Source organism: Vulpes lagopus, chromosome 9 (assembly GCF_018345385.1).
Source record: "Vulpes lagopus strain Blue_001 chromosome 9, ASM1834538v1, whole genome shotgun sequence".
In the NCBI taxonomy this organism is placed as follows: Eukaryota; Metazoa; Chordata; class Mammalia; order Carnivora; family Canidae; genus Vulpes; species Vulpes lagopus.
In genome coordinates, this window is record NC_054832.1 from 49,190,101 (window position 1) to 49,216,945 (window position 26,845).

General features: G+C 38.9%; 1 protein-coding gene and 1 long non-coding RNA gene across 15 annotated transcripts in view; one reads left to right on the plus strand and one right to left on the minus strand.

Annotated features, from left to right (window-relative positions):
* LOC121498647 overlaps positions 1–23,298 on the plus strand; it is a 105,298-nt gene extending 82,000 nt beyond the window's left edge. For 2 of the 8 annotated variants that reach the window (XR_005989840.1, XR_005989838.1), the window contains 3 exons: positions 6,709–6,872; positions 12,617–12,703; positions 13,117–15,951. This is a non-coding gene — a long non-coding RNA (uncharacterized LOC121498647). Of the gene's footprint in view, positions 1–6,708; positions 6,873–12,616; positions 12,704–13,116; positions 15,952–21,286; positions 21,403–23,015 lie in introns of those variants that run through there. The other 6 variants (XR_005989844.1, XR_005989841.1, XR_005989842.1 and 3 more) reach the window with 6 other exon arrangements.
* The window catches only part of RALYL (RALY RNA binding protein like), a 709,315-nt gene that overhangs the window by 268,981 nt on the left and 413,489 nt on the right, over positions 1–26,845 (minus strand). The gene's annotated exons all lie outside the window — the stretch shown is intronic.

Genomic DNA, 26,845 nt, shown 5'->3' on the forward strand with positions numbered 1-26,845 from the left:
ATTTATTCAAATAAACCTCCTCTCTTCATCTCCTAGAACTCCTATGATACTAATGTTATTACATTTTACTGAGTCACTAAGTTCTCTAAGTCAACTTTTGTGGTCCACCTTTCTTTCCCTCTTCTTTTTGGCTTCATTATTTTCCATAATTTTATCTTCTATATCATTGGGTGTTCCTGTACTTTATCCATCCTCATTTTTATGACCTCCATTTGTGTTTGTATATAGGATGTACCATTTTTAATTTCAGCCTGACTAGATTTTAGTTCTTCTATCTCTGTAGTAACACTAGTCTTTTATGTTTTTTTTCAAGGCCAGCTAGTATCCAAATAATCACTGTTTTAAATTCTAGTTCAGACATCTTACTTATATCTGATTGACTAAAACTCTGGCTGTGAATTCTACCTCATGTTCTCTCTTTTGGAGTGAATTACTCCATTTTGTCATTTTCCCCAGAAAAGAAAAATAGATAAATAATAACTCCCCCCAAACAAACAAAAACAAAGCAAAAAGCAAAGAAAACAAAAACCAAAAAGCCAAGAAAAACGAAAACACAAAACAAGAAAACCAAAAAAATAACTAGATTCTGGGTGTGTTTTGGTCAGCTTGTTTTAAGAATCTAGATCCCAGAGACACTTGGGTGGCTCAGTGGTTGAACATCTGCTTCGGCTCAGGGTGTGATCCTGAGGTCCCAGAGCAAGTCCCACACTGGGCTCCCTGCAGTGAGCCTGCTTCTCCCTCTGCCTATGCCTCTGCCTTCTCTCTGTGTCTCTCATGAATGAATGGATAAAATCTTAAAAAAAAAAATCTAGATCCCAAAATACAAAATATAAAATAAAATAAGACAAAAATAAAAATAGAAAATATATACATAAATTAAAAATAGTAATAATAAATAATAAAAAAGGGAGTTGGAAAATATAAGAAAATAAATGAAAACATTAAAAAAGAAGTAAAGAATAAAAGTAAAAAGGAAGCTTTTTTTTAAAAATTTTTTTTTTAAGATTTTATTTATTTATTCTTGAGAGATAGAAGGAGAGACAGAGCCAGAGACACAGGCAGAGACAGAGCCAGAGGGAGAAGCAGGCTCCATGCACCGGGAGCCCGACGTGGGATTCGATCCCGGGTCTCCAGGATCGCGCCCTGGGCCAAAGGCAGGCGCCAAACCGCTGCACCACCCAGGGATCCCCAAAGGAAACTTAATTCTATTTCCCCTAGAGCTGAAGCTTTGCAGCACTCTATGATCAATAAATTTGATGCAGCTAGTTGTTGATGCTGGTCTTCCAGGGGAGAGGCCTGCTGTGGTGATTCTCAGGCTGACTTGTTTCAGTGGAAATGTTTCTTCCGGGTGCAGGGGGGGGCGCTTGGTGTACGGGGCTGTGGACTCCACTAGGTGGCGATTTTTTGCACCCTGAAGGCTTTCAGCACTGATGGATGGATGAAAATGCTTCTGTCCTGCCTCTTCAGCCTCAGAGCTGTAAGTTCACACCCGCTACTAGTCTTCAGTGAGCCCTCACAGAAGACCAATCACTTTACTTGTTTCCCTGGTTTCAATCTGCACCCTGCATTCACTCTACTCCAGTTGTAGCTTTTTTATCTAAGATGCATGACTGAGTTTCAAAACTTCAAATTTCAAGGATGCCCCTGGGGTGGATCCACCCTGTTCCTCTAGGATAGAGGATGCCACACATGCCTGCTAGTCACAGAAGAACGGTCAAACAGTCCCACAGAGGATGGAAGTTTATAGAAGAAAGCTGGCACCAAGACCCACTGCTCCCAGCCAGTTTCCTGACTCTTACGCCTGGGAACAATGTAGCACCCTGGCACCACCCATTCTTCCTGAGACCCAGGGGATCTTCAGACCACCCTGCCATTCTTGGGATTTAGCCCCTCCTCACCACCTGAGCACCTCAACATCACAGAGGCCATATATGAAAGACCCACAGCTAATATCATCCTCAATGGGGGAAAAACAGAACCTTTTTCCTATGGTCAGGAACATACACGGATGTCTGTCCACTCTCACCATTACTATTTAACAGGGGACTGGAAGTTTTATCCTCAGCAATCAGATGACAAAAAGAAATAAAAGGCATCCAAACTGGCAAGGAAGAAATCAACCTTTTACTACTTGCAGATTATAGAATTCCCTTTGTAGAAAACCCAAAAGACTCCATCTAAAAAAGTGTTAGAATTCATATATGAATACAGCAAAGTCATAGGATACAAAATCAATGCGTTGACATCTGTTGCATTTCTATACACGAGTAACAAAGCAGGCAAACAAACAAACAAACAAACAAAAAAACCAAAGCATTGATCCCATTTGCAATTGAACCAAAACCAATAACATACCTAGGAATAGATCTAACTAAAGAAATAAAAGTTCTATACTCTGAAAACTATAGAACACTTATGAAAAAAATTGAAGAGGGCACAAATAAATGGAAAAGCATTCCATACTAATGGACTGGAAGAACAAACATTGTTAAAATGTCTATACTATCAAAAGCAATTTACACATTTAATGCAATCTGTATCAAAATACCATCAGCATTTTTTATAGAGCTAGAACAACAATCCTATAATTGGCATGGAACCACAAAAGACTCTGAAGAGCCAAAGCAATTCTGAAAAAGAAAAACAAAACTGGAGGCATCACGATTCCAGATTTCAAGTTATATTGCAAAGCTGTAGTCATCAAGATGGTATGGTACTGGCACAAAAACAGACTCATAGATAATGGAACAGAATGCAGAACCCAGAAATGGACCCACAACTCTATGGTCAACTAGTCTTCAACAAAGTAGGAAAGAATATCTGATGGAAAAAAAAGACAGTCTTTTCAACAAATGGTATTGGGAAAACTGGCCAGCAACATTTAGAGCAATGAAACTGGGCCACTTTCTTACACCATACACAAAAATAAATTTGAAATGGATGAAAGATCTAAATGTGAGACAAGAATCCATTAAAATCCTAGAGGAGAACACAGGCTGCAACCTTTTTGACCTTAGCCATAGCAACTTCTTACTAGACACATCACCATAGTCAAGGGAATCAAAAGAAAAAATGGACTATTGGGACCCCATCCAGATAAAAACCTTCTTCACAGCAAAGGAAACAATCAGCAAAAGTAAAAGGCATCCTACAGAATGGGAGAAGATATGTGCAAATGACATATCTGATAAAGGGTTAGTATCCAAAGTCTATATAGAATGTATCAAACTCAACACCCCAAAGCAAACAACCCAGTTAAAAAATGGGCGGAACACATGATTAGACATTTTTCAAAGAGGACAGCCAGATGGCTAACAGACACATGAAAAGATGTTCAACATCACTCCTCATGAGGGAAATACAAATCAAAACCGCAATGACATACCACCTCACATCAAGATGGCTAAAAGTAACAATACAAGAAACAACAGGTGTTGGCGAGGATGTAGAGAAAGAGAAATCCTCTTGTTTTGTTGGTGGAAATGCAAACTGGTGCAGCCACTTGGACAACAGTATGGAGGTTCCTCAAAATGTCAAAAATAGAACTACGCTATGATCCAGCAATTGAAGTACCAAGTATTTACCCAAAGGATACAAAAATACAGGTTCGAAGGGGTACACGCACTGTGATGCTTATAGCAGCATTATCAACAATAGCCAAACAATGGAGAGAGTCCAAATGTCCACTGACTGATGGAAGAGCGGTTATATAAATATTATATATACGTATATAATATATAATGAAATATTACTCAGCCATCAAAAGACTGAAATCTTGCCATTTGCAATGACATAGATGGAACTAGAGTGTCTTATACTAAGTGAAATAAGTCAGAGAACGACAAATACCATATGATCTCACTCATATGTGAATTTAAGAAAGAAAACAAATGAATATACAGGAAGGGGGGAAAGAAAAAAAAGGAGAGAGGGAACAAGCCATAAGGACTCTTAATGACAGAGAAGAAACTGAAGGTTGATGGAGAGAGGTGGATGGGGATGGGCTAGATGGGTGATGGGCATTAAGGAGGGCGCTTCTTATGATGAGCACTGGGTGTGGTATGTAAATGATGAATCACTGAATACTACTCCAGAAACCAGTATTGCACTGTATGTTAACTACCTAAAATTCAAATTAAAACAAAACAAAACAAAAAACAGAAAAGCATTTATGTTTCAGTCTTCTAATTCTATTCCATACTCCTTGATACTTTTTTTTTAGAAAGTCTAATTTGATGTGCAAGTTTTCCTCTCTACATCGTAAAATTTAATTCTTTGGAAATGCAGATGGATTTATTAACATATTTATTAGTTTCTGATAATTGGAGTGCAGATTTAGTAACCCACACTTCTATACCTCAGAAGTCCAGGAGAGCCAGGCTGGCTCCTCTGCTCCAGGTTTCACAGAGCTGAAATCAGGGTGTCAGCCTGGCCTAGGCTCAGGGGGCAAATCAGCTGCCAGGCTCATCCAGATTGATCAGTTGCCAGTAGTTGTAGGGCTGAGGTCCCATTCCTTGGGAACAGCTGTCACCTGGGGGCCTCAGCTGTCACCTGGGGGCCTCCTCACAGCTGCTTAAAACCTCCTGCATTCCTCATTTGCATCCTTTGTTGCTGGTTGCCTGCAAGCAGCAACAGTGCCTGGAGTCCTCCCACTTCAGATGTCTCTGACCTCTCCTGCTATTATTATATCTGTGCTTCCTCCACTCCCAGAGAGTCTTCCTCTTTTAACGACTCATGGGCTCATGTAATTAGAGGGCACCCACGAGAATATTCTAGTGTAATCTCCATACCTTAAGGTCTCTGACTTAAATTACATTGGCAAAAACCCTTTGCCAGCAGTCACAGGAACTTATTCGCAGGTTCTGGAAACGAGGATGTAAACACCTCACGAGGGCACTTTCCCTATGACACCATCTATGAAAGGTATTTTGTAAACCCCCAAAATGTCCAGAGTTCCCCTGTAGCAATCCCTTGGTTTGGCCTAGAATAGATATTTTCTCAGTAACATAGAGTGGAAAATTGGAAGTATTCAAAAAATAAAGCATGCAAACCTTTTATAACTGGCTAATACTCAGATGTTAAAGATCCAAGCAGGTTGGTGACTACAAGCCCTTCAAACAGCAATGGTATCTTGTGTATCACATTTATGTTGATGGGTAAAGTTAACAAAGTAGACTTTAATGAAACTTGTAAGTTACATACTATTAAATAACAAGGAGAGCCTACTATTTTAGGTGAATTCTTTCATTAAATAGATTTTTCTTAAATTAAAAAAAAACCTTTGCTCTTACTGAGGATTGCTACGTCTCATCTTTTATATTATAAAAATGTTGAGGTGAACATCCTTGTATGTTTATTTTCCTAGGATAGATGCCTGGAGACAGTTTCTGAGCCCAAGGATATGCATATTCTTGAAGTATTTTTTCCTACGCCCTCATAATTATTTTCTCTTTAATATTTTCCAATATGTAGATAAAATACTGTCATTCATTTTTATTTCTATACACTCAACAATTGTTGAGAATCTACTATCTAACAGGGTAAACAAAATAGATGAAAATTCCTACCTTATGAGAGCCTACTCGCTAATAAAACATGACATACAATAGTAAAATAAATGTTACACAGTCTTAGAAGGTGATATGTGCTACAGAGAAAAATCAGAGAGGGGATTAACAGGATTTGATTTTAATAACAGGCTAGATTCTTTCTGTAGTCACCTTTAATATAATTCTGAGCCAAAGTCCTAGACACAATTAGATGCTCTGCTTTTTGCTGACTCAATCAGGAATTGGAGTAATTGATATGTTTATAATTGCAATTATATTTTATATATATGCCAGTTACATGATGTAAGAAAATAATCTTCCATATTTCTCTTGGCCACTCCACTGAAATGGGGTATTTCACCATTAGTATTTTTGGTTTTTCTCTCTATTTTTGCCAAATGTCCTTAATCTCTCTTTCAATCTGAGACTGTGTATTCTCATGCAAATTGCTAGGTATTTTTCCATGAGGCTTCTCTTTCTCCCCCTCTTCTCACTTGGGGTTTTCTTTGGCAGCACCCTAGCTAAATGATCCTCCCCATAGGCAGCTGTCTATCCCAACGCATTTGGCAATAATATTTTATCATCTTGCTTGTCACTTTCCATGGTGATTCCTTCAGAATTTAACTGCCACGTGGGCTGATAAGAAAAAAAAAGACACTCCCCCAAAAAGACATCTACTTACTCTTTTAGTGAATATTAATAATTACCTACTATGTAGGATTTAAATGCTTAGTGAGCAAAAGCCATTAGTCTACCTTCAAAGGCATTTATATTATAACTAGGGATGAAGACAAACAAATGCCAACAAATTAGGAAGTACTGTAAAGAAAATAATCATGTCTAGTGTTGATCACAGTGGGTACTCAGGAAGGTTGTTCTAAAGAGGTATTATTAAATTTGAAAGATGAGAAAGAGCCAGGGGGAATGCATCCTAGTACATCCTGTGCTGGAAGGAAATACTCTGTGAGCTGAGAAGACACAAAGGCTGGTGGCTATAAAATAATGAGAAGAGGGAACAGTGACTTGAGATAAAGGAGAAAAGGTAAGTACCAATTAAACCCTATTAAGAGGTTGGCAGTTAAAGTTTTACTCTGTATTCAACAGCCATTGAAGGGTTTTACACAATAAGTGACATCATGTTTATTTATATTTTTGTAAGATTACTTTGAGGTTCTAGAAAATGGATTGAAAGATGGGGAAGAGAGAAAGACAAGGCTGATAGCACAGTCTGAACTCAGAAATGACAGAGTGGATCAGCTGCTGGCAATGAAGACAGAAAGAAGTTAATTTAGTGGTTGTCTAATTTGAAACAGGATTGACAAGGTATGTTAATGGAATGGAGAGGGTGTGGGTGTTCAAGAGAAAGGGGAATCAGATTTCTGACTTGAACAAAGGAGAGGATGGATGACTGTGTCATGATTCAATCTTGGCTGTAATATTTGAGCTTAGAGAAGAGGTGTGAGCTAGAGAAATAAACTGGTACTTATCAGAATACAAAGTCAGAAGTGAAGGAGGCAGGGAAAAGGCACCAAGAAATGGGGACCTGAAGTGTAGCAGGAAACCTTCGAGAACACAGTATTTCAGGAAGAAAGAAATGGTCTTGTGTATCAGCGAGACTCTGTGAGGAAAAATTAAAAATTGTCCACTGAGTTGTCACTCTGGCCAGTTGGTGAATTCAACAAGGCTTTTTTTTCCCAGGGAGAAGGATCTTAGGTGACAGGACAGGAATGAATGCATTACCACTGAGGAGGCTTCCTGGAATCAATGCCTTAGCACAAAGAGGTCACTAATGAGAGGAATATCAGAGACCTGAATTCTGAATAGAGAACTGGAAAAGTATCACAGGCTTAGGAGAGGGATCATTCCAAAAGAACTGTACCACCTATGAGAAAAAAAAATGGATCTTTGAACCGGAGAGAGGAATGCTAAATTTTCAGGTTTCAGAAGCCCTTTTTAGGTCATTCAATCCAGTCCAGAAATGACACGAACCACCCCTCTACTGCTGAAATAATTTAAAGGCTTTGTAACACACCTAGGACACCAAATTAAAGATGTTTTGTTAAAGAACCAAGATATACCGCAGATAGTGTAAATACATAAGGTGAAAGGAGGTAATGGTGCCAATTTCTGCTTTGTCCAGAATCTGTCAGGTGTTTACATTTTTCCCAGGAACATGGTCCTTCAGCATCCCATGAAATAGAGCCCATGAAAACACAGCAAACTGTAAGGTGCTCACCAATCTCAACAACTATAATATTAATTTATTCAAAAATATTATTAACCAAAGGTCAAAGGCTGATAAGCTCTGATAATATATATTAACACCTGGCAGAAACACGCACATAATAACTTGATAATATGTGTACATTCTATTTTAAATACATTCAAAACTTGATTCAGACTTTCAAAGTTTGTATTAAGTCAGTCATTGCTAAATAGTATTATCTTCTCAAGAGGTCATATATTTATGGTTTTTTTAGTGTCTTTCAAGGAATTATTAAAATCATTATTCCTAAATTACTATTTTTCAGCGATCTCAAATTTCATCTGAAATCATCTGTGGCCGCTTATGAATGCTTCTGGAAATTTCATTTTCCTTGTCAAACAGAACCTACATTTTTCAGTGGAATATTCTAGTAGTTTAAATGTCTTTAATACATCTAATATTTACTTGGCTGAATCTTCTTGAAAGAAAAAAAAAAAAAATCCGAATGAGGAAATGTGGGGAAAGGACTCCATCGTGTGGCCAGAAGCTAATAATACAACAGCAGTTGAGAATGAGAGTTTACTTTCTATGTTCTTTATTCAGACATTCAGAACGGCACCGACTCACCATTCAGAGGGTAAAAGAAGGTAGACTTAGTGCAGTGCAGGCACATCGACTGAGCTGGTCTGTGGCACATTCTGGAATTCCCACATGCAGCTCTGTATGTCAGGATGTTCAACATTAACTTATTTTCTGCCCCCACATGTTCTCTAACTTAAGTGAATGACAAAAATCCTTTCAAGAGTGTTTGCAATCTTTGATTCCATGTTCTCACCTCACATTCTCTCCTTAATGCACTCAAGTGGAGAATTCTCTCCCCGTACCTTTCTAAAAGAATTACCGAGGTCAGTAATCTCAATATTAAGAGAATATATTTGAATTCTGCTTACTATCAGTGACTTACCCCTGGGCAATAGAGAGACCTATGGAGTAAAATCATTTTCCTTTTTTTTTTTTTAAAAAAAAAGATTTTATTTACTTATTTGAGAAAGAGACAGCAAGAGAGAGCACGAGGGGGGTGTCATGCATGGGAGAAGCCAACTCCCCGCTGAGCAGGGAGCCCAACACAAGGACTGGATCCCAGGCCCCTGAGATCATGACCTGGGCTGACGGCAGGTGCTTTAAAGGTTTCTTTTTTAAAGATTTATTTATTTATTCATAGAGGCACACACACACACACACACACACACACAGAGAGAGAGAGAGAAAGAGAGAGAGAGAGGCAGAGACACAGGAAGAGGGAGAAGCAGGCTCCATGCAGGGAGCCTGACGTGGGACTCGATCTCGGGTCTCCAGGATCACACCCTGGGCTGCAGGCAGGCAGCGCTAAACCGCTGCGCCACTGGGGCTGCCCCGAAGGCAGGTGCTTAATAGAACTGAGCCACCCAGGTACCCAAGTGCAATTTTTTTTCAAAATACTAATTTGGGATATCATGAAATGCAAGCGATGAGAATGCTTGAAGTGTGAGGAGGCAGTCCACAGACTCAACGTGTAGGAACAGTTTACATAAAGAGTTTGCTAAATTCTTCACCAAGATAAAAAATAATACTAATTTAGGGATTTATTAATTTCATAAAAACACCTATCCTCACCGTCAAACTTCCCATACACAGCAAGGAATGCTTTTTAAAGTCAAATATGGGTAAAAGTTACTATTACATGTGGTGAACTAGCTCAAAATAATGTTTTGTGCTTTTAAATAATACTATAATTTGGCATGTTCATTCTTTATCTAATAAACAATCTGTTGCCATTGAAGTTTTAACTGATAAATAAAGGAACAAATCTAACATCGTGTCATAGTTGAAGAATGGAACTGAACTAATATTTGAAGACAATAAAATGAAGGGCAAGTTCTTTTTTCAAAGCCACACTTAAATTTCTGTTAGAGCTATCACCGTTCTTATCATATGTTTGTAAAAACTGTGCATATTGTAATTCACTTTTAGTTAGCCATAAGTAGCTTGAATTTTTAAGTGTATGTGATGTGTACTATATCTTTTTTTTTTAAGATTTTATTTATCCATGAGAGACACAGAGAGATGCAGAGAGAGGCAGAGACACAGGCAGAGGGAGAAGCAGGCTCCATGCAGGGAGCCCGATGTGGGACTCGATCCCAGGTCTCCAGGGTCATGCCCTGGGCTGAAGGCAGCGCTAAACCACTGAGCCACCCGGGATGCCTGATGTGTACTATATCTTAACATGAGCTATCCATTTAAAATTTTACATGACTATGTCAGAAAGCTGGAAAGAAGTGTCTAGCTAATTTTTGCTTTTCATAAGACTTCAGATCTTACACTAATAAATTTAGTTTTTTCCCACCCAGGTAATAACTTTAGGATATATATCTTATGACTTGAAACATGGACGTCTATTTTTTTTTAACAATTTCTTTATTTATTTGAGAGAGAAAGAGAGAGCACATGAGTGGAGAGTGGGGCAGAGGGAGAGAAATCTTCAAGCAGACTCCTCACTGAGGGCAGAGCCCAAAGTGGGGCTTGATCTCATGACCCAGAAGATCATGGCCTGAACCAAAACTCAGAGTTGGAGCTCAACCAATCGAGCTACCCCAGGCACCCCATGGATGTCTACTTTTCAAACGAAAAAGTATTTCTGCTTCCTTTTCCCCCCAGTATTTTGTACACGGACTTTTCATGACCCACAGGACTTCACGTCGGGAGAATCTATATACCACATTGGTGTTTTGATCTTTGCCATAGGACAGTAAGGAAATTAGGGATTTATTTTATGACCTTTGAAAGGGATTTCTTGAGAAAAATTATACTAATACACATGAGCATATGACCTGACCACAGGACACGTGAACTCTAAGGACACTCTCCATCTTCCCACGTTTGTTGCTGCCAATGTTTCTAGGAATGACAACACACTCTGTGAAAATCAGCTCAGAGTTCAATGGAACTATTGAACTATTAGGTTCTAGAGAACCTATTAGGTTCTAAAACTTTCAAAGCCTGGAACATAGTCTGGCCCAATAAATACTAAATGTTCATGTCTGAGACTGAATTCTAGGCTCAAGAAAAATGATTCTTGGGAATTGTCTGACATTACCAATAAAGCAAACATTTCTATATTCCTCCTAGACTAAATTTTGAACAAGCCCTTCATGCTAAAATATAACTGAAATAAGATTTCCCTTTCTCTCTCTAGGTGATTACCACCCACTGTTCTCTCTGCTTCGTGGCATCAAATACATCTTTCTCTTCATTCTTACAGCAGGAAAGCTCTAATTTTCACACATTACTACTTTTACCTTGAATTGTTCTCTCCAAATTCCATAATTGATGCAATAATATTAACTCACTGTGGCTTCTTCCGATTAACTCTATGCATTTAAGGTTTTAACTCAAACATTTAAATTAAATTATTGATGTTATTAACAATAATTACGCAGATATAACTTGAGGAATATCAAGTGCTATGACCTGAGAAGCTTTTGCCAAGCAACCAAAGATCATTTCATAGAAAAGAAACTTGAAAATAATGATTATATTAGCACTCGGGGGTTTAGGAATCTATACATTACATGTATTTATAATAGACATGCCTTGGTCGGGGGGTTGGAATTTAGAACCCACCCTTCCCAGTGGAACCTCTCTTTGTGTCCTTGGGTTTACTGACAGCTATAGTCTAAATGGGTACAGCAAACATTGAAGTAATTTAGAAACCTTTTGTTTTAGTAATGATACTGTTTTTATAAGGTTCATGTACTTCATGGAAGTTCTACAATTAGGTTCTTGTAGAAACCATTGACTTAGAGTTGTAGTAGATTGTTTAAGCTGTGTACTAAACCTTAACTCTACAAAACTTTTCTTGAGAATTTAAGCAGTTATTATTCTTTTCTGGAAGAAGGTAGTATGTAAATTCATACGGACACTGACTACCTATTTGTACAAAAGCCCATACGCTAACCACTAAGCACGATCTGATTTTCCTTTACTTTTCTCTTTTTATTTTTCTTAAAAATTTTTTTTCCCAATATGATAGTAGGGAAACGGGTTTTGAAAGTTGATGTAGTTCGGAAATAAGAGTTAAGAGGTGAGAAGGAATATGTAACCGTTCTCCAGGATGAGTTTTAAATTATGTAAAGTTGGAGCACCTGCGTGGCTCAGTAGGCTACCCATCTGCCTTCAGCTCAAGTCACAATCTCAGGGTTCAGGGATCGAGCCCCAATTTGGACTCCCTACTCAGTGGGGAGTCTGCTTCTCCCTCTCTGCCCTTCTCCCCACTCATGCTCTCTCTCTCTTGCTCTCCCACTCTCTCTCTCTCAGATAAATCCAATCTCTAAAAAGTTATGTAAAATCAGTTTAATAAGAGTATAGAAAGAGAATAATCGTCGATCTTAAAAAAATTCCACGAAATATTACCAAGTATCTGAAAGTGGAACTTTATAAGATGGTTCTACTTAAAAAGGAAATGTGCTTATATATATATTCAATAATATTTTTGAAACAGCTATTAGGTACCAGGCACTGTGAAGAAGACTGAAAATATAGGAGCACACAAGGAAATAAGCGGCTTCTGCTTCTACTGCAGAAGTGGCTTTTGCCTCTATTGATCTTATAGGAATTTATGCTGTCATTCTTCAAGGACAGGTATCAGAGAGATGTGGTTTTACTGAGGTTAGGAGACGCCATGTGCACCACATGCACGGCCTCCTCTTTACCACCTAAAATATGTAAATGTCAGAAAAAGAAAACAAAAAAAGGAAAGAAGGGAAGAGATATCTGACTGTGGTCCTCCTGCTTTTACTAAAGCGAGCTCACTCTGATTTTACAGCCATCTGCAGAAATAAGAAGTCGAATTAAATGGCATCTAAGGTCCCTTCCAGATTTAAACTTCTAAGAATCTACAAACATTCTATAGGTAAGTTAAGCAACCTATTCCTGAGGAAGATCAAAGAGGTAGCACTGGAGTCTACCTGGAAAGATGGGGGAGATGGGAAGAGTAGGGACCACTCCTCATGTGCCAGAGTCCCTATGTGTCTTCGAGATTCTGAAAAGCAACCTCAAGCCAGGGAAGACCCAGACTGCCTGGTGGCCTTTGTGATTTTATTGGGATAAGTTTAGCACAAAATTTGAGAGTAGGAAGACTTCTACTCTGTTCTTGTAAGATTAAATCTGATACCACCATCACTACCTACACCGACAATGCTACTACTACTAACAGCAACTAGGAGTCTCTACCGTGTGTAGGCATGGAGAGGGTGCTTTAAATTTATTGTCTTTGAAAATTAACCCTAACAAATAATAATGCTTATTACCACTTCTATGTGGTAGGTACTCCACTCGTGGATCTCGTTTTACAGATGAGGACCCTGAGGCTTGACAACTTAATTAGCTTGCAAGAGCTGCAGAGCTGTGGAGCTGTAACTTGAAAGGGAAGACTCCTTGACTCAAGATCCTACACTAGGGGATCCCTGGGTGGCGCAGCGGTTTGGCGCCTGCCTTTGGCTCAGGGCGCGATCCTGGAGACCCAGGATCGAATCCCACGTCGGGCTTCCAGTGCATGGAGCCTGCTTCTCCCTCTGCCTGTGTCTCTGCCTCTCTTTCTCTGTGTGTGTGACAATCATGAATAAATAAAAATTAAAAAAAAAAAAAAAGATCCTACACTACGTCACCCAAAGACAGAAGTTGATTGGTAGGCCTCAAATTCTGGAACTATTATAGTAGGAATGGCAATCTTTATATACTGCATTTCTCCAATGTTCTGAAGCGAATTATTCTGAGTAAAAACTCAGAGGTTTCTGACCTTAGGTCATGATTTTTGGTCAGTTAGGAAAATACTTGAGAGGCAGTAAAACCTATCATGACATTAATGCTTTACTTGTGTAAGGCATTATACTTTTTTTTTTTTAAAGGACTTACTCTGTTGGGGTCAACCAGATTTCTGTAAGTAGTAAGAACAGAAAATACGAATATGTTAGGATGAAGTAAATGAAGCTCAGAGAAGTTAAGGAAGATCTCCAAGGAAAGAAGAATCTAAACTAGGTCAAGTAAATTCTATGTGCCAAGCACAGTAGGTGCATGAACCTGAGAAAATCTCATGTGAGAGATAAGGATGGAAATCCTTTATTTATAATGGATACCTAAAATTAAGAAAAATTTGATTTATAAAAGATGTTTAGTGGTCTCCCATGACAGCCAAGCTTGTATAAAGAACACTAGCTAGATCCAAGAACAAGGCAGACTTACATGTCACAGTGATTTCTGCTCCCAGGGTGGTGGGCAAGCTCCGTGGGCCTGTGCTCAGAAGGCCTTGTACTTGATTTAATGCTCTGCAGTTCAGGAATTATTAACCAGGTGTGCCTCACACTGGACACATACACATTCTGCACTGCACCCTGCCAGTTATGTAGCTGGCTTTGACTAGAAGCATTGGCATTGCCCAACACGTTTGCAGAAATGCGTAGGCTCCAGCTCTTCCCAGACCTGAACCAGAATATGCATTTAACAGGATCCCCAGGAGGCTGGTGTGCACAGTCTTGACAAGGCCTGGCACAGACCCCAAGTTCCCAGGCAGACTGCAACTGGTTCTGCATCTTCACTTTGCCTATTACTTTGTGAGTTTGGGCAGATCACATAACTTCTCTAAGTCCCAGATCTTCAGTTGCAAGATAGAGAAAATAATAGTTGCTAAATTAAATAATACAGCAAAATTCCTGGCACAGTTACAGGTACACAGGAAGTTATGGTAAACCGTAACTTAGTAGCGACATTGTTATTACATTATGGCCTCATCACTTCTACTTTGAGGCTTCTGTAATTATTGGCTAAGATATTCAGGGGCTTAAAATCTTGCCTAACTCGTTCTCCAATGCATCATTACCACTTTAACGAATACTGTTGGTCAAATATTATTTGTATTCACCAATGAGTCTCTTATCAGCTTTTTTAATAAAGTACATCCCTTTTTCACTTTTAGAGAGATCCCAAGCAACTTCCCTGTGTTTCTCAACAAAGCCTCCATTCTCTTTCTTAGCAGACCTCTGGAAACAAAACCTGCCCAGTGTAGCCTGCAACCAACCCACTTGAGTACAGCTAATTGTCTTCCACTAAGGCCAACTAACTCAGAATCTCTAAGGGTGCAGCATTGGAAACTTGTTGTTAATTTTGGTTATGATGCTTTTTTGCTTACAGTCTGAGTTCGGTCAGGGCAAATGTGAGAAGCATGGTTAGTGCTTTGTCTAAGGGTAAAGCAGAGCTAAAAATGGGGGAAAAAATGGACCCTGAGCTCAGAGACAGAAACAATATACAACTTGTCAGGAAGGAGAGTCCAGTGTAGGTCTGGAAGGTGGTTCAGAAGGGAGTGAGTGATGAATGGTGTAGGGCTTGGCGGCTCTGAGTGCTTGATGCCTCCTGCTCAGTGCAGGATGACCTGGTCTCATAAAAGCTCTCAGGAGGGGCAGGTGGACCTAAAATCTTCTGTGCCTTCTCCAGGGTGGATCTCGACTTTACCTTTTAGGCATGTTTCTGACTTTTTTTTTTTTTTTTTTTTTTTTGGTGGGGAGAGGGGAGAGAGGAGTCTAATTTTCGAGCCAGATGATCTAAGTTTGAACCTATGTCCATTTACCAATGAGCTCCCTGTGACTGCAAGCAAAGTATTTCTCTTCTTTTGTCGTCAGTTTCTGATACGGAAAATGACTGAATGTTGCCTATACTTTCTTCCAGGCTCAACTTTCCACCATTTACCGAACTGGCAGTTCTCCCTTTTTGTTAATTCTGCGCAATTCAAGGGTCTTTCTGAGATGTCCTGTGGAAAACTTCATTTTTTCTAAGATTTTATTTATTCATTCATGAGAGACACAGAGAGAAAGGCAGAGACACAGGCAGAGGGAGAAGCAGGCTCTGTGCAGGGAGCCTGATGTGGGACTCGATCCCAGGACCCTGGGATCATGCCCTGAGCCAAAGGCAGATGCTCCACCACTGAGCCACCAAGGCACCTGGAAACCTAATTTTTAAGAGTATTTGCATCTGTGATTCTTTTACACACCACAGTTAAGGAATCATTGCTTTAGGGGATGTCTCTAGTGATTAAAATACAGTTCCATGGTTAAAAAAGAACAATTTAGAACTTCTTTGCATTACAGTAGTTTCACGTCTCTCTTTTGTATCTTTCCTAGACCTCTAAGGTAGTGTTTACTGGGGCCAGTTTCCAGCTATCTACATTGAACTGCTATCTACTCCAGTCGCTGGGTGACTTACTTAACCTCTGTGTCTAAATTTCCTCTTCAAAAATGGGGATAATGATAGTAGCTCATTCATGAGATTGTAAGATGCCAGAGTCAGTGTCTCTCATGTGGTGAGTACTCAGTGGAGTCTGTTATCATGATTATCATCATTAAAAGTCAAGAAAATACCACATGAGTTTTCTGCCAAAATTTTGGGATAACATTTAGAATCAATTACTTCTTGAAAGAATCAATACCAAGTCAGAAGTTCAAGGATATATATTTTTAAAGAATATCTTATGTTTCTGCTCTGTTTCCAACTAAGAGTTTACTATGCTAAAATTGATTTTTTTTTTAAAGGATTCATTTTCAGTTCTTATGGAAATAGAGGCTTTAGGGTTTCTGATTGTAATTCTGCAAGACAAGCATAACTCTTCCCACTTAAAATCTTTTATATTGAAATTATGTGTTTACCAAGATATTTTATATTTTCCAGCATTTGATTAACTTCTTTACCTAAAGCAAATCATAAGCCCCTAATCTTTTCAAGAGCTTCCACACTCTGTGAACTTGGATCACAAATAAATACACTTTGCAACCACCTTCAAAGGAAAAAGTGAACAGAATCCTTTCTGCACAGGGCATTTTATTACCATAACTCAATTACATTTACTGGAAAATACAAGCAATTTACATGCAGTGACATTTTTTTTCTTTGTATAGTGTCACTGTGGATTCATAAGCATACATCTTAAAGTGACATTAGCAATGCTGTTCTGAGCATATTGAACAAAAGGAGTCTTGCTCTTTTTATCCCTTGTTTATTCAGAGGACATTTAACTGATTTTTGCAGTTCTCCCCTTTACACCAAAACCACACAAAGCCGTACTCCCAAGTAGCTGTACATTTTCTGAAAGTTTTTTATACTGTTGTAATAGAAAGAAAATGAGATACCTCAAAAATAAAAGAATCATATTCTCTCAATCAGAAATACTGAAGCCTATTAATTGTAAGAGTTCCTGTTAATGTTTCCTTCTGAAATACAGTAAAAGGTTGGATCTATTTTCTTCCCCAAGCAGGTTAACTCATAGATAAACACTATATAGACTCTTAGGAAATCCTACAAATGAGATATTTTGAAACAGGGACTATGCTTTTTTGCTATGATTTTGTGACATTGGTCATTCTAGTAATGGGATATGGCCAGGTATTCATGGCTTGGGTACTACATAGATAACCACATAGGCCATCTGTGGTGCTGTTTTTGGTAACAACAAGACCTTTTTTTTTTAAGTCTCACAAATTACACCAAAGCCAGAAACAATTCAATCATAAACACACGTGACTACTAGAAACAAACAAAAATTCCTCAAATGGAAATCATCTATGTGGCAACAAGACAAACCATGATCTGAGAGAAAAAAATTCAGTGTCCGTTAGAAGGCAAGCTAAAAGTATTATTAGGAAAAGAGTTTTTACTAATAAGACACATGTACAATTTTTTTTAAAATGGGAATGGTAGAGTGTGTGACTCTTGATTTTGGGGTTATGAATATGAGCCCCATGTTGGGTATAGAAATTACTTAAAAATAAATAAACTTTAAAAATGGGGATAGTGGGATCCCTGGGTGGTGCAGCGGTTTAGCGCCTGCCTTTGGCCCAGGGCGCGATCCTGGAGACCCGGGATGGAATCCCACGTCGGGCTCCCGGTGCCTGGAGCCTGCTTCTCCCTCTGCCTATGTCTCTGCCTCTCTCTCTCTCTCTCTCTGTGTGTGACTATCATAAATAAATAAAAATTAAAAAAAAATAAAAATGGGGATAGTAAATTTATTGAAAAAGAGACACATAATCAAAAACTTAGGGAAAACCATTCAAGTTCACAAACACAAATCTCATATTTTGTCTACTGGGATGATCGTACTTTGTGTTACTGGTGATATGAACCCACCAGAGATGTGGCTGTAACAGTCAAGTTTTTAAACTATCCTCAATAGTGTAATAGATCTACAACACAGAGAAAATATGGATAGGCTGAACTACTATGAAACAGAAAAACTATGTACTAATATTACTCAAAACAGCAATATAATATGTAAATACTTAACAGAATGTTTGGCCATATAATTATTGCATTAATCAAACATGATATGGATTCATTAGTTAATATATATAATCAATCACTCTTTTAGTTTGCAAATATTTATTGAGTGCACACTGAGTCATGCATTAAACAAAGGATAGTGTGATTAAAAAATTCAGACATATTCCCAAATTTCATGTAGTATGCATGTGTAGATGTATACCTACATGTGTACAAATACACATACTTATGTATTTCTACCTAAGCCTCCCCATGCCCAATGCCTAATTATAATTGGTTGTAAGAGCTATGTATAGGGTGGCCACCTCTCATCAGTGCTTTCTCAGGGCTTTCCTGGTTTTAAAACACGAAGTCCTGCATTCTGAAAACCACCTCAGTCCCAGAAAAAGTAAGATGTGGTCACCCTTGGGAGAAAAAGTGTTGACAAAATGGGAAAAAAAATCATTTTTATTTTATTGTTACCTATAAAACCTATATTGTTTATTGTTACCTGTAAAAATAATCATTTACCTCTTTGATATATATAATAACTCCTAGGAAGTTCACGACATTTTCTACACATCAAACCATAAGATACTTACTAGAAAACCCTATGTGAATAAAATATTTCCAAAAAGGACTCAGTGGTATTTTCTTAAAATACCATTTTCCATATCCTGCAAGGTAGGATAACCTGTGATAAAATAATACCACGAATGTGGGCATTAAAATCCAAATGCCTAAAAGAAATGGCACTCGGGTGGTAACAAGACATCCAGTACTCAGATATTAGTTTCTACTGCCATTCTCCATTGAAAAGAATAGCTCCTTGTAGAAATAGGTGATTCCAGGACTGGGGCAGGTAACAGACAATGTGAGCCTGGAGCATCTTGTGTCAGAGAGTAAGGAGATATTAAAATACACAGACACACACACACACACACACACACACACAGACGTGCAGAATGCACACACCCGATGAGGGTATGTCAGAGTACTGGAACCAAATCAAAGAGTTCCCACTAGGCAAAGCTGGAACAATCTGAGTACAAAACAAAGTAGTATTGGATTACAACCCCCAGATAAAAATAAATATCCATGACTCAATACAAATAAATATACATGCCCAGTACTCCTTAAAACTAACAAGGTCATCAAAAACAAGGAAAGTCTAAGAAAATGTCACAGCTGAAAGGACCCTAAGGAGATAAGACAGTACGACATCATGTGGTATCCTGGTTGATATCCTGGAGGAGAAAAAGGATATTTGGTAAAAACTAAGGGAATCTGAAGGAACCATGAATGGGTGAATAATAATGATCCACATTGGTTCATTAACTAGAGCAAATGTATCCAATGTTAATAAAAGGAGAAACTGTGCATGAGGGGGCTGGAGTTATACAGGTACTCTGAAGTGTCTTCTCAATTTTTTCTATAAATCCAAAACTATTCCTGCAAAAAATAGTCTAATAAAAAAAATCCAGTATTGGACCAGGCACCAGTTACAGTGAATTTGCACCCCCTTCCCAATATTCTTAACATATGCATTCATACCTAATGGGCTTAAGGATTGGGATTTCAAGACATGGATGAGAAAGAGAAAGGAATTTTCATTTATCAAGTTCCTAATATAACACAGCATCAGTGATAGGAACTTTCACATTGACCTTTATGAACCCACCACATATTATTCCCATAATACTATGAAGTAGTAGACAGGATTCTCACTTTACAAATAAGGAAACTGAGGTTGAGAGCTTAAGTTGATTAAGGAGAAACTGTAAATTAAGATGCTGTTTAAACCTGAGGGGTGTGGCATCCAGCCCCTGAATCCTTCCGCCACTCCATGTCCCCAACAAATTGGAAGGGTTCTAGGAGATCTAGTAGAGCCTCCTAATTATATAGATCTCTTGAATGCATACAGTATGCAGTTAAGACTGACATAATTGGACATTTTTGCTAGCTTGAGGAAGAATGATAATAAGAAAGGTCCCTGGACTCTGAGCCAAGGTCCTGGTTTGAGGCTCCTCCTTTCACACACTGTGAAATTTGGGGTAATTTACCTCAACTGTCTGGACTTCCCATTCCACATCCATTTTAAAAAGGCCAGTTAGGTTTGTACACTCCTTGGTCTTATGCAGCATTATACTCCCAGAACCCAATGACATGCCCGCCCCCTTGCAAGCTATCTCTGCTGAATTAAGCTGAACTGAGGAATCACGGCAGACCAGGGTCCATGGCCAGAGCCTTCCATAGACCTTTCAGAGGCAGCTTGGCAAACAGGTGTTAAAGCAGGTAGAATTTGGAAAATTTGTGTCATTCCTACAAAAATCTTGGGAACTTATGAATTTAGGATATGCAAACTTTACTTCCCTTTAAGAACCTCCATATTGTTTAACAGGATCATGCTCAACTAGAAAGAAACAGAAATAACCCTAGATGGAAATATGAAACAAATGCATAGAAAATGAAAGCCTGTAGCCCTCGGGGAAAGCAACATGACAGGTGGGAGAGAACTACAGGATTGGTCCAGCAGTTCCAGGGAGACTGGACTCAAGAGCCAGCAGGGTGGTCAGTAGCAAAACCCTCTGAGGCACAGAAGTACTGACAAAACACCGATGCTAACTCAGCCCGACTGTAATGTTTGCAGGAGGAAGGGCAAGAAGGTAAAAGGAGGAACTGCTAGGGGTCTAGGCCCTTCTCTTCTCATCCTAGACATAGCCCTTCCTGCATGAGGGGCTCAGGTCTGCACAAGGAGGACACCTTGGCCCATAGGCCCAGGTTCCAGCCACCATCCCACAACCTTCACCAACATCTCTCCTTGGGCTACCCCTGCATGTAAAGGGTTCATCATGACCGTCAGGAGAATGACCCTAAAGGAGGGGCTGTTGGAGCCAGCTTGAGTAGGGAAGCTGGTGGAGAGGGGATTTTGGAGTCTTGCATATGAGATTGTGGTTTATGATGGTGCTACTCAATGCATATTCAGGGGTAGTTGCTGTATATAAACTTTTCCTAGAACTCAAGAAGATCTAAAATTGAGAGTAAAAGCTTAGGAATATTACAGCAATGTGACAGTAATTTTGGGTCTGTTGAGGCTAAATATAAAAAACTTAGAAGCTTACAATTTATATATCTTTTAAAATAAATTTTATGTCTGTATGAACTTATCTTTATAACGTGTTATCAAATGATTTAACAGAATGAGGGACAAAAAAAATGAGCCCTTCCCTCTTCAGCACTCGAGAAACACCTGCTGAGAAGAAGGAGACAGGTTCGGAGTAGGTACACACCTTGGGCCTACATATTCCTCATCAGGTGAGGACAGGTGGATCCCCCTATAGCTCAGGGTGAAACAGTTGCCCACGTTGACCAGATGGCCCTGCTTTTGCTTCCAGAGGATAGCAGAACTTGCACAGTGAAGGGGACTCTGTCTGGCTTTGGACTGCAGGCATATAGAAACACATTTTTGAGAAAACTGTTGGAAATCTGACCTGATTTCAAATTTTAAAGATTTTATTTATTTGACAAAAAGAGAGAAAGCCAGCAAGTACAAGCAAGGGGAGCAGCAGGCAGAGGGGGAGGGAGAAGCAGACTACCCCCGGAGCCATCCCACAACCCTGGGATCATGACCTGAGCTCAAGGCAGACGCTTAACCGTCTGAGCCACCCAGGCACCCTGTGATTTCAAATTTTAAGTGAATGTACGCTAGGGAAATATCCTTTGTAAATTAGAAAATTTCTTAGCATAAAGAAGGAGTATTATTGGCCAAAGTGTGTATTTATGAATTGGCTTCATCCAGAATCATACTAAGGAAAAAGGTTTCCAACTATAGGTCTTAAATATGATACCCCCAAAACACTAGTTCTGGATCTAGTAAGTGTCCAAAATTAATACAGCAAACATAAAATACTGTATCTCTTAAAGAGATCTCTAGACCAGTTTGGAGCAATGTGGATAGTTTGGTGGCTCGCCAATCTTCAACTGCCGGCAAATTTGACATTATTCAATTTTGATTTAGAAATTATATTAAAGATACATATTTTTACCATATGTATGGGTTTTATGTTATGTGTATATATACATATAAAACTGTATTTCCTTAAAATTGGTCTGTCACCAATGTTTCAGTCTTTCAGCATAAATTACTTCCATGCTTTTTACAAGGTGATTATCAAATGCTCATTAACTAGCTGTATATTTAAATTAAATAGGAATTAAACAGCCTTAGAAAGCTTGTTTCTTTTAAATACAAAAGAAGTTTTGTTAAAAAAAAAACAACAACCCTGTGTTTTTATTAACACACACAAAAAAGCATCACAGGAAGGTCTCAAAGTTATATGTGTTAGGGAAAAATGAAATAAAATGGTTAGTTTCTCTTAATATTTTGAGAAAAAAAGATCTTAAATTGTACCTTTATAAGCACTTTCATAAATCATTATATGGTTAGAGTACCTCATAGTTTCTAAAAACTGTTCAGATGTACTGGGTTTGTCTTATTTCCACAAGAACTGCATCAGATAGAGTAAAAAGACAGCCTGTTTTACATGTTCAGAAACAGAAGAAAAATAGACAGTAACCTGCCCAAACCACACCCAGGCCTGCTGACCTGCCAGTGTCCTCTCTTCACTACTCAGTCTCCTTCTTCTTGAACTGTCATTTTGCTAAATCAATACATTGCTGATTTGTCTTTAACCTGGAACATAAGAGATGCATTCCTGCAATTTAAAAATCAGTTTGAGGATCTGAATTAATATTTAATTACTCTCCTTCCAAAATGGCCATTATAAACGTTCCCAAATTTAGTACTGAATTACCACAGTTCTTTTCTGTACTCTGGCCAGAGAGGGCCAAAGGAGATTAAGCAGTTGGGTCCATAAAAGTGCAATGCATATTGCTTCTTTTTCATATTCTATTGTTTTTTTTTTTAGGAGGAAGAAGAGGGAAGAAAAGAAGAACACAAGAAAAATTAGCAAGATCTAATCTAATCTAGTTGACCATGATCCTGTTAAGAGAAATGCTCTTTTAGTTTTATTAAACTGAGTTTAAATTTTAAAAAATCCATTATAGACCAACTAAAATGTAGCAGTCATGTGTATGACACTTTAGATTATCATTATGCGCACGTGCACACACACATACACACACACAAATATACTACTTCCAGAAAGATACCGTTTTTTTTTCAATTTAAATAAAATGTTTTTATCGAAATAAAATGCTGGTAAGTCATTAAAACAGTTAGAAGCAAAATCAGAACCCAATTCTGTGACTCCAAATCTTTCCGCTATACCACACTGAGTTTTTTCCTCTATATATAATTATAGGGCTCAAACATATATATTATATATGGTATATTGTTAATGACTAGACATTTTTATAGTCTTCTTGCAAAAAAATGCATTATCATAAGACAGCATCTATTAACTGTACAAAAACATGGCCATGCAAAGTCAGGTCGGATAACATGTAGCAGCATACGAATTATGTGCACGCAATGGAAAGACTCTTCTGTACAGAAAAGGTTAAAACATATTGGTACCTTCAAGGGAGAACTAAAACAGTATCCAATTAAATTGTTCAGTACTTCATATTATTTTCTGTATACACAGAATGATACTAGGCTCTAAAGCTAGTTTTTAGTTAAAACAACATTAAAAAACACCATCAGTCTTTCTCAATTTCAAGATTTTAGACATACAGGCAACTGAACACTACTTGTAGGGGATTTTCTCAAGAGCAAGAGCAAGGTCACTAGTGCTTATGGCATGTTCCTGCTCAAAGAATTGAAGAATTTTTGCTGGCAATGATATATTCCAATTTTTGTGATTGAAACTTGTAAATTCTCCACCTTAGGTTAATTTGCAGAGAAAGCTGTGTGAAAGATAGAAAATATCAGTATTTTAAAGTAGGGGAGGATATCTAATGTGTGTGTATGAGGGTGGAGGGGCATCATAGGAAGAGGGCAGCACCCAAAACAAGTGGGGGTGTTAAGCAACACAAAACAATGGAGAAGATGTAGGCCAATTAGTACGCAAAGCCTACTGAGATCTTAATAACAAGATGTGCTGATGAGTTACGAGGGGGTCAGAGACTAGTAGAATGGACATGTGAGGCCAGCTTGTTCGGGGCTTACCCACAGACTAACTCCACAAAGAGCTCTAGCTATTTAAGCTTGGCTCTGGTAGATCTAACCTGGGAGTGGGGGCATTTCAATAGAAAGGTGGATGTCAACTGGCCACAGGCACCATAGAGTTCAGTGTTTTAGAGCAGGTCAGAAACCAGCGTAGTGTTCTTCCCCACTGGAGGCGTGGTGTGCTAGGTTACCGAGGCAGGACTTAATGTGGTTGGGCCAACAGCAGAGTAGACAAGAATAAGACCACCAGTTGAACTGAGCATTTATAGGTCTTGTCACTAGCACAGCAGAATCTAGGTTTGGACCAAAAGGACTAATAATGGATCCAATGTACCGAAAGATCCTGTGTCTACCAACATGAACCCAGCTACCCTGGTTGGGATCATCTAAAAAACTAACCTGAGTCCTGAAAGACTACAGATGTTAGAGGCTGATAGGACTGAGCAGCACGTTGGCCATGGCAACGTGCGGTGGAGCAGAGTCTACGGAAGAGGGAGCGCAGGGGTTAAGTGGAGTCTGAGGATGATGATGGTGTTGGTTGTGGTGACAATACCCACCATCAAGAGCCGTCAAGAGGGTTAAATGCTAGTGTTTTGTGGCTTGCTTAGAAGAGTGCCCAGTTCCTGGTAAGCCATATCAATGTTTGTAAATAAAAGGAGTCAGAGACAAGACGGTCTTTGATTAGAACTCAGAGATACACATGCCTGAAGTTGTGTCGATGGTGAGAGGTATTGATTTAGTTCAAAGATAATGTTCTTTTATTGGAAATAATTAAACGAAGCTTGTAAGGTAGGACTTTCTCCCTATTTAACATTCAGAGGGAAAAGAGAGAGAGAGGAGAGCGAGCGAGCACTTTGGCTGCAAAGGTAAATGTTCTCCAAATCAATTTCTGAGACTTCCCTTGATTTACTTTATAATAAAAATTCACCTTTTCAAGGATAATGGGAGAGCTAGATCTTAGGAAGGTAATGGAACAAAAATTGTGTATGCAGGTAGAATGTTTGAAGAATCCAACGTCCCAGGATAGTTTTTGGAAAAACCGAATCTCCACCACATGGTGGCACCAAAGTGCTTTTGAAAGATCTACCTCTCTGCCTTCGCGCATTTGTTGCATTTGCTGTTTTCCTTCATCTATCACATATAATAAGTAAAAGCTACACAGCATTCTTTATCCTCTAAAAGGGAACAGGAAACCTGACAGTTAAGTTTCTCTTGGAAACAAATCCCGACTGTGACACATCGATGGATTTCAAATTGATGTGAGGTTAAGGTAGGGAATAAGAATAGATGGAAAACAACCCTATTAAAACGTGCTACAATTTCAGAGACAATAACCTCTTAAAGAGTGTGTAGTAAGTCTCGCTGTATTTGCAATACATATGTAGAAATACCTTAAGTGCTTTGCAGACACTCAAATTAGAAGGATGTAGGAATTCTTGCAAGGAAATCCTATTACACCCCACCCTGCTGGCAGATGCAGTAAAATGGAATTATGTTTTTGGCACTAGGGGTACAGAGAACCCCGGTGTATTTCGCATCAACCTCACATCTGCCTGGAAGGCACTGGGATCTACCTTACTGTGTGTGTGAACGTGTGTCCTTTATGTAGGTAGCGAAGGTTTTAAAGATAAAAGTGGTTGACAAAACAAAAAGGCAGCCAAAATGGAGAGCCTGTATTGACAGACAATAAGCCTCATGTTACTTGGTGTGTTTTCCCAACTTTCACAGCTTACAAGCAACCCAAAACAAAACATCTGAGGAAGCAGGACTCAGAAACTCATTATTCATCATTAGAGGTTGGAATAGATTAGTCTAAAGCCCTGCCATTGGGAGACAGGCACTCTGTATCATAAGATGAGGAAAATATCTGTCTTGCTTTGTTTTGTTTTGCGTCTTGTTTTTAATTGGTCAAAGAAAACTTTGGAAGGAAGAAGGAGGTACCTATTAGCCTTTTCATTCAAATCACTGGCTCCATAGAGGTACTGACCTCCACGTTCTGCTGTTCTAAAGATTAGGCAAATGAACAGAAAATGCCAGCGAGGCATAAATGTCACTTAAAAAAAATAAAAACCTGGGAAAGAGGGTCTTGGTGCAACGGTGAGGTTTTCCTTAATGTAGGCTCAGGGCAAGAAGCATTTCTCACAAAGTGACATTTTAGCAGAGACCCAAATGGGAGGACAATGAGCCACACAGATACTGGGTTTAATCAAATCATCATAACCAGAAAGTAGCCTGTTTAAGTGTGAATATCCAAATATGTCAGAGCTTACCTGACACTTGTTATTTAAGTCACTTCTTATTTAAGTCTAGTTTTTAATTGAAGCCTCACTTGCTCTGCAGGCAGCCAAGCTCAGGGTCACATCCCAGCCCCATGACTTCTTCTGGTGCCTATTTGGGGGGGGAGTGGCTTAATGGTTCACACCTGTGTTCCCTTTGCCCCAGAGTGGACAGAATGACAGCTGGCACCTCACAGCGTGATGATCCTGAAGCAGGTGAAATATCACACAAACAGCCCAGTCCTCTCTGCTCTCACATTCTCTTCCCAATGCTTATATTTTCTAAACCATCGTACGGTAGCAGGAGTATAATGTCCTAATTCTCCAATTACTTGTCCACCATTTGTCC